Raw genomic sequence first — 9,435 nt, 5'->3', positions numbered from 1 at the left:
TGGTCTGGTCCATTTGAGGTGGTAGGTGCCTCACCCCATGGCGCGGTTGAATTGAAGTCCGGAGATGGTACTCGGGCATTTAAGGTGAATGGGCAGACATTGAAGCACTACCACGGAATGGTTTCGGAGGAGAGGGTTATTGATCGCTAGAGGTTGAAACACCTCGGAACGAACAATGATCTGGTATACCAAGATAAGGAGTGATTGGTCACCACCGTCGTGCCGCGACGTTAAATCAAGCGCTTCTTGGGAGGCAACCCAAGTGTAATGTTTATTTTTCTTTGTTGTTCTTCGTACATATAGGGTAATGGTTGTTTTGGTGCAGAAATATATGACAGGAAAATTCTGCTGAGATGTAGGTAAGTTCAGTTGTCAAACACTGTTCTGCAACATTGCAAAAGAAGCCTGAAGTTTACGGACCGTATTTCACAATACGGCTCATAATACAGGGCGTATTTAACGATGCTGCAAAACAGTGAGCACTGTAATGTAATAGGCTGGTTTACGACCACGTAGGACGGACCGTATTTCACAATACGGTCCGTAAACCTGAACGTAAACAAACATGAGACAATACAGTGTACTGCCCGCTATAACATCTCTAAATACGGGCCGTAAATCAATTTACGGACCGTATTTAGAACAAAAAAAAAATACAACGCAGCAATTTAAATATAACGAGCGATTGAAATCTAAAGGGCAGCGACCAGTCACGATAATTCCCTCCATTAAAGCACCCCCACGATTTCCCTCCATTAATTCCCCCTCCATCTTCACGTTTTCCTCTTCACCTTTCTACACCCCACGATCTCCAATCCAAAACCCTTCATTCTCCATCATCCTAAACCACCATAAATACTCAACTCACACCCACCAATTTACCCATCTCACCAAAAATCTCTGCCCTAGGGTTGAAATTGTTTGTGCTTCAAGCTGTGTTTCTCTTCAATTCCATGTTGCCTGTGATCAGTTAGTTCTGCATCAAAAAGTTATGATTGGTTTTCCTTCTTCTTCTACATCTGTGAGTTTGAATTTAGTGGTAAGTGTGATTAGGCTGGGTCTGTGAAATTAAGTGTTGATATCATGGTTAATGATCTTGTGGGGGATAAATATGTTTCATTCTTTCAAATTCTGGTGGGTCATTGTTAATTAAACCCAAATGGGTTGGAGGGCATTCCATACTTCAAAATTCAAAATTTGAAGTTTTGGTCTGCCCACCAATGGCTTGACTCTGCGGGAATTATGAAAATTGGTAGAAAATGGGTGAAGTCTGAGTAACCTAAGCCCCGAACACAATGTGAAACCACGATATGCAATGAAATTTTGAAATCAAAAAGTGTGTCTGTCTGTGGTGCGTAACACGACTTCAATTTACAGACCTTATTTCAATTTACGGTCCGTATTTAAGCATGTATGAGTGAACAGATTGTTATCCAAAAGGAATCCCAGTTTACGTGCTAAGTTTACGGACCGTATTTCAGTCTACGGTCCGTATTTAAGCTTATAGAATGGGACAGAATGTTATCCACTACAAAATCTTAGTTTACGATCGTACTATACGGACCATAAACTAGTTTACGGTCCGTCTTTTGTGTTTACGACCACAGACAGAACATGTATTCTGTGCACAAACATATATTCTTATCTTTGGTTGATTGTTCCATGGTAACTAATATGTGGTGTCTTTTGCAGGAATGGGCCAGAAAAGAAAAGCAACGAGAGCGGGGGCCCACAACACGGGCAAGAAAAAGAGAGCGCGCTCGGATTCAAGGTTGATAGATGAACCTTCCACTTCGGAAGGGGAACAATCAGGATCCGAGTACGCCGAGGTTATACCTCCACCAAAAGTCCCGGGGGCCCCCACCCAAGACACAATGGAAACCACATCAACCCTGCCCTCACCCATGACTCCATCAAAGTCTGAGTCGGAAGCCTCCCAGTCTGAAGAGGGGGATTATGACGCGGAAGCATCAAGCAGGGGGGCTGCCACCCAGACTCCACCAGAGAGTGACTCAGCAAGGCCTAGTGAGGGCAGTGATCCGGTTGATGGTACGCCGCCTAAGGGGCGTAAGCTGGTCGTCAGGACCAAACAATTGGATGAAGAAAAACTGCGGTTCTCGGTAAAAGGGTCAAAAGAGTTGTATGTCCAAGGGATGGCCGGGTCTGAGACTGGTGGACAGCCGTCGAGGAAAATATTCGAAGAACGACGGTTGATTTTCGATGGTATTTCAGCTCACCCACAGCTGGATGATACCATCAAAGGGTACAAATTAGATGTATTCACTCATGAGCCGGGAGAGTATGTTCCGCATATTATGCGGGAGTTCTATGCATCCTATGGGGCCGTCTTGAAGTCGATGAAAAAGCCTAGTCTTGCTTGGCATTAGATCCCAATGCTGGAAAATATGACGGTCCGGAACTCCCTGGTTGATATTTCGTCCAAAGCCATCAACAGGGTCCTGTTCGGTGATGATTTTGTGGCTCCTACTGATCTGAGCCTTTTCCTGGACAAACGAGACAGGAAGGACAAAAAATCTGTCCGGGAATGGACTGCGGCAATTATAACATCGGAGCCACATGAGCAAAAATGGACCTCTGATGGGAAAGTCAAGATCACTAAAAGCTGTTTGTCCACGGGGCTAAATTTTAGTGGACCTTGCTGCGGTACAGGATCACTACAACACAGGCAGATAATACCTTTTCCACAAATCAGGCAGTCACTATTTCCTCTTTCATGTCAAGGTACCCGATGAATATTGGGGAACTGATAGTTGAGGAGCTGCATGTCCGGGTACACAAGCCCAACCAGAACATGGTATTTCCGTGCCTTATCACGACATTGTGTCGACGGGCAAGGTTAATTCCGCTTCCAGATTGGGACGGTACCATTTCAGCTGCCCATGTAGGGGATTGGAGGAAAAACAAGGCGGTAAGCAAAAAGGACCGGGAGGCAAATCAGTCCGGTGATGACGACGACAGTCAGCTAGAGTTGAGTCCGAGCCGTGCTTATGGGACTGATCCGGTAGGGTCCGAGTTTGGTGCTTCTACTACCGGGCCTGAGGATGCCACGATGGGTGTTCCGAATGCTATCCATACACATGATGCTGCAGCCACACTAGGTATTTCTGAGGCAAGACCTCCACCACCACCTCAGGCCACACAGGGTCCTCCTTCGGGGTCCGCTACAGCTGTTGCGACAGCCGAGCCTGCTGATCCAGAGCTGGGGTTGCTGCACTTCAGCCCTACTAACTATAGTCAGATTGCAATCAAAGCAGTGCGGACCGAAAGGAAAGTAGACAAAATCTTGCAACAATTCCGGCCGAAGGTGGTGAAAATAGTGCAGCAGCTAGTTACTGAGGCGACCACAGAGATCCGTGCAGATTTTGAGAAAAAACACGAGGTGTATCAGACTAGACTTGACAGCTTCGAGGAGAGATTGTTGACTCGAGAGCAGACCGCACCCGGTGGGGAGTCTAGTTCTTTGAGGAGTGAGTTGGAGAAGCTGAAAAAGGAGCTTGAAACACTCAGGGGGCACGGGATGATAGCCGCACCAGCACCAGCACCACGTCCCATTTTGCCTACTACGTTTAAGGTGCTGGATTTGCTTGATTCGGATGAGGAGACGGAGGAGGCCGAAACCTTTGTTCGCAGTACTGGAAAAAGGGTCCTTGACTCATCTGAGGACCCGGAGGAGTTGGCTGGGAGATTAAAGAGGACTGAAAATAAGGACCTGCAGCAGGCGATCTTTCAGTCACTAGTCGAGCCGCAGCGCCAACCAGGAGAGTCCTCCAATCACCCGTCGGATGCGGCGGGCCAGTCATGAGGTGCTCACAGCACTAAGGTACCATTTCTTTTCCCTCGTTCTTATAATTGAAGCACTGAGACAGTGCTTGATCCTTAAGTTGGGGGTGGGACTAATTGATAGTAGAGCAGTGTAAATATGTGTTTAGGAACCCCCTCGGCTTTTCTTTGCCAGAGTTCTTTTCCTGAGGGGGGTTTTATTTTGTTGAAACTGGCATGTTTAGGATATTGCTTAGGTTGAATAGAATAATTTTGACTTATTTGGTGTTACTTAGTAACTGATGGCATGTGTTGTAGTTTGTTGAAAATTTGGACCCCTCAGAATTTTTGAAAAATAAAAAATAAAAAAAATGCATACTTTAGATGACATTGTGATTATTGGGGTGTTGTGTGTGAGGAATGACTACTTAGGAAGTCACAAGTGTAAAAAAAATGATTGTCCTTATGCCGATGTGAGTGTGAGTCGTTAGTTTAACTCTGTTTACGCATGTATAATCTAGAACTTGCCTGATTGGTCTTGTTTGAAATACGAAAGTTAGTTTGGTTGTGAAATGATCTTAGGCTTTCTTTGTGTAAAGTCACTGTGCCTAAATAAGCCTCTCCAAAAGCTGAAAATATCACTAGTGTCCCTTTTTTAGCCTTTTTGACCTTTTTCTTGGTTAGCCGAATGAAACCTCACCCATTGTGAAATTTACCCATCTTCGCACCCGTTCCCTCCTTGATGCTACTAGATAGACGTGGCCAAGCGCCTAAGTTGGGGGTGAATCAAATGTGAAGTAGATGTTGAGGACAACGGTTGGGGGTGGTGGAATTTGCTAATAGAGAGTCGATGTGGTAGTTGAAAAAAAAAGAAAAAAAAATCATTAGAAAATTGACACACAAAAAGAATTGATAGTTGGATAGGAATAAAACCACATCGAGGTCGAAAACGTAAAAGAAAATAAAGGGGTTGGAAAGACAAGAGGCGAATCAAGGTAAAGAGATGTAGTAGTGTCAAGGAGGGTGAGTCACTAATACCCAAAAAGTATCCTACCCGTCCCTAAGCCTACATTACAAGCCGAAACAAGTCCTAATGTGATCACAACCGAACGAACCTAGGATGAGAACATAGAAAATAAGGGCAAGCCTATGGTATTTGCATGTGTAGATATGAACTCTTTGTGAGTGTTGAGTGTTTTCTCTTCTCTTTCATCTTCGTCCCATTCTTGTTGTATATATGTGTGTTGGGACATTCGTTGGTCTATGTGAGGGCATAAGGATGAAAATTGAACAAAATAGAGTGACTGCCGAAAGTAGCGTCTGTGTGCACAAAAGCATGTCCGATAATGTGATGTCATGTATTGAAGCTTCATGGTCAGTCATAACGTTCTTAAAGTGTGTATATTTCTTTACAATAGACAGTTGGGGTGAACAGTTGAAAGAAAACATGCATGCTAGAAGTTCCAAGTCAAAACCGATGTAGACATTGTTATTCTATGATATCTAAGTGTTAGATTGAGTCGTTGTGTGGTATGGCCTGCTTGAGGACAAGCAAATACTTTAATTTGGGGGTGTTGATGTGGCGTGATTTTACGCCACATTCGATGCTTTTTGGCTATAAGTTTTACTTGTTTTTAAGCTAGCCTATGTGATTTTACGTGTTGTTTTTAGTGTTTCAGGTAAAGGAACAGATTCGGCACAATCACAGTTGAAATGCAGAACCAAGTCGTAAATTGAAGTTTACGGTCCGTATTCTACAATACGGGCCGTATTCCATGGTCGTGTTAAAGGATAGCAGAACCAGGAAGTCAAGCTGAGAAGATGGTGGTTTACGAGCTAGGTTTACGGACCGTATTTCAGTTTACGGTCCGTATTCCATCTCGTATTTAGTCATTCAAGCATCTGGCAGAAAGTCTAAGATTAGCAAAGTGAAAGACGACCAAGCAGTTTACGGACCGTAAACCACTTTACGGTCCGTATTTTGGAAGGTTAAGTTGCACACAACTGAGAGAGCGATGTGGGCGTAAACCATTTTTACGGTCCGTAAAGTGATTTACGGACCGTATTTCAACATGACGGGACTGAAGTGCAAAATCTGTAACTTATGTATTTCCAAAACCTATAAATAGTCATTGTAGGGTTTTTAATAGACATCATTCAATATATTTTTGTCTCTTGACTTAGAACATTAAATTCTCTCTAGTTTTTGAAGATTCAAACATCAATTCAAGTATTACCAATTCCTCTTTTATTCCAAAGTAAGCAATTATGAATTCTTCAATTTCTTATCTCTTGTTCTTTGTCATGAGTAGCTAAATTCCCTGACTAGGGTTGTGAACCCAATGATGGGTGTTTTGTGATTGGGTTTGTGATTGATATACAAATAATGGATTATTAGAGTTTAGTTATTCTTCATTCTTCATTCATACTTAATGGTTGCAAACATTGATTAAAGCCATAAACCCTGATTTATTTGGGAAAATAATTAGGGTTGGTAAGAATAATTAACAAGAACTCAAAGCTTTAAACTTTGTTTAATAAATTCACTTAGGAATAAGAAGAATTTACTTGGCATAATTAATCGTTTTTCATTATCACTTTCTTATATTTGGGAAAATCATAGAAAGATATAATCTTTATTTATTGGGAAATAGTAGAGATTCACATAGAGATTAAGTGCATTCATATAATGATCCATTGCAAGTATATCAAGACCAATACCCATGACCATACACTCTATCTAACGGGGACACAACCTTAGTTTCTTTTACCCTAAATTACCACCAAAACAATAGCTTAGCAATTAGTTATAGAACAACCAAATTTTACCAAAATCATCGGATTAAGACATTAGACCTAGAACTTAGCATCTACGAGTTTAGTAACCTTTTCACACCCTATTCCCTGTGGGATTCGACCCCAACCTCGTTGGGTTACTATATTTGATAACGTCCGCGTTATACCATTTATAGGTGTAATTTGAGTGTATCACAAGTGCCTCATCATCAATGTCCTAATGTACCAAGGACTGTGGCGCGTGGTAGAGGACGCCAATCAGGTAACAGACGGGGTCGAGGTCCCGTGGATCACCAGTTGGTTGATGAGGAAGAGGTTCGTTTTGATCAAGATATGTCCAGCTCAACGATGCCTGCAGCTAATGATGCATATTACCCAATAATAGATTTTATGTCCAGGTCATCGACGTCTGCTCCCGAGGTCCAATCACCAGCGGTAATCAAAAGTGAGGGGCCTTTCCAGGCATTCGCATCGTCTGAGCCTATTAGCCTCGCAGTTATGGCCCAACAGTTTGGTGTTCAGACAGGCAGCTCTTATGGGATGACTGAGGGTCCTTTACCTTCGGGGGACCGTTATTGAGTGGGAGCACCAATCAACTACAATGCAAGGTGAACACATCTTCAAGTTTCTTTTCTGGGCTTATAAACCAAGCATCGATGGATTCAAAAGTTGCAGGCCTTTCATCTCAATAGACGGTACTCATCTGTATGGTAAGTATGAGATGAAACTGCCAATTGTTGTTGGAATTGATACGAACAATAACATTTTTCCACTTGCATATGCTATTGTTGCACGTGAGAGCTTTGAGTCTTGGGCGTGGTTCCTTGTGTTGTTGTGGGGACATATTGTTCGTGAGAGACAAGGAATTGGACTTATTTCTGACCGTTATCAGGGCATCTTGCAATGTGTCCAAACGCATGATTGGTTACAACCACCATCCACACACCATAGGTTTTGCGTTCGACATTTGAAAAACAACTTCAATAAAAAGTTCCTCAGCAGTGACCTTTAGAAGCTAATGTGGTTGGCGGCTACAGAGCACCAGAAAAAGATGTATAAAATGAGGATGAAACAAATCAAAACAATGTCACCTCCAGCGCATCTGTGGTTAAAAGCTCTTCCGGAGGAGAAATGGACATTGCATAAGGACAACGGTCATAGGTGGGGGGCTATGACAACGAATATCTCCGAGTCTTACAACGGTTTATTGAAGAAAGCTCGTGGATTGCCCATTACTGCCATGGTCCGTTATACGTTAAAAATCTTGTTGATCGGTTTGTTGAGAGAAGCACCCTTGCTGATTTGTTGATTGCGGATAAAAAGTTTTGGCCACGCGCTGTTGAAAAGAAGTTTGATGAATACTAGGAGAGGTCCCTAAAGCATACTGACATGCAGCAATACAATGCAACTGAAAGGGTCTTTGAGATTCTGACATTTGCACACGAAGGTAAGGGCAGAAATATCCATAAAGTCTCTGCCGAAGGGAAAAAGTGTCTGTGTGGGAAGTGGAGAAACTACCATATGCCATGTTCATATGCAATTAAATTTTGTGATATCCGCGGAATTCAACCAAAGACCTATGTTAGCAAGTACTATAGTTGCAGGTTTTACAAGCAAACGTACAGTGAAAATTTTTCACCGTTGGGTGATGAGGCATATTGGTCACCTTCTCCCTTCAGTTTAATTGCAAACACTGAATACGAGCGAACTTCAGGAGCGCGGACTACAACTAGAAGGAGGAATGAAATGGATATAGCTCCTGCTCGCATGGCTAGAAAGTATAATACGTGCAAGCAAACAGGTCATAATAAGAATCGCTGCCCCGACAGAAATCAGTAGTTGTTATTGCTTGTTGGTTTTTATGTTTTTTCTTAAGTTGTACAATTGTTGTTTCCTTATGTAATCTTCCAAGAATATATAACATGTCTTGTGCCGTTTAATAGTTAGTATGTAATTTAACATTTACTATTCAGTTAATGTGTGACGTTTATTTAACTTATATTTTATTTTTTATTTCTGTTCGCATATATAACACATATTTAATTATTGCATGTGTTAAAATATTTATTTGAGTTAATCATTGAAATTAACTATATGCTTTAAAATTTAAAAAAATCAATAATTTTTTTTTATTAAAAATACAGCCGAATATGATTTAAATAGAGGCAACGTCTTACAAACTATTTGTAAAACGTTGGGAGAAAAAATTAATGAAAGGTATAACGTGGACTGATCCACGTTATACAAAATTATTTGTATAACGTGTATCAGTCCACGTTATAACATTAATTTTTTTTTTTGGTTGATCAGTCTGACATGAAATAAAACTTTGAGGTATAACGTGGACTCCTCCATGTTATACCCGTTTTGGTATATATATTTTAGGCTACCCCTTTTAATTTATACCGTGTATTTTTATACCCTTTAGGCTCCGGACTCAGTAGTCTTACGCTGTGTGATATAAATTAATCGAATTAGTAAGCCTTAGATATCATATACAAAAAAAAAAAAAGGAAAGGAGAGAAGTTAGGACTATGAAGTGTCATTTGCATTTTTATCCTTTATTTTGTGCCGGTCTTTAATTTTTGCCCCTTAAGGCAAAAAAAATTCGCGGAGCATAAGTTTATATTTTTGCATCATAATATTCCACAAGTTATGCCCAGCGCCCTGAAAGAACTTATGCTCTGCTAGGCATAAGTTCGATTTTGAAGGTAAAAAATTAAAGACCAACCCATTTGAAGGGCAAAAATTAAAGACCAACTCATTTGAAGGGTAAACTGTAACACTCCGTAAATTCGGATTAGGTGTGGAAGTGTTAAATGAGTATTAATGTGATATTTTAGACATGTGAAGTCCTAT

Source organism: Lycium barbarum, chromosome 6 (genome assembly GCF_019175385.1).
Source record: "Lycium barbarum isolate Lr01 chromosome 6, ASM1917538v2, whole genome shotgun sequence".
Taxonomy (NCBI): domain Eukaryota; kingdom Viridiplantae; phylum Streptophyta; class Magnoliopsida; order Solanales; family Solanaceae; genus Lycium; species Lycium barbarum.
This window is presented reverse-complemented; position numbering follows the sequence as displayed.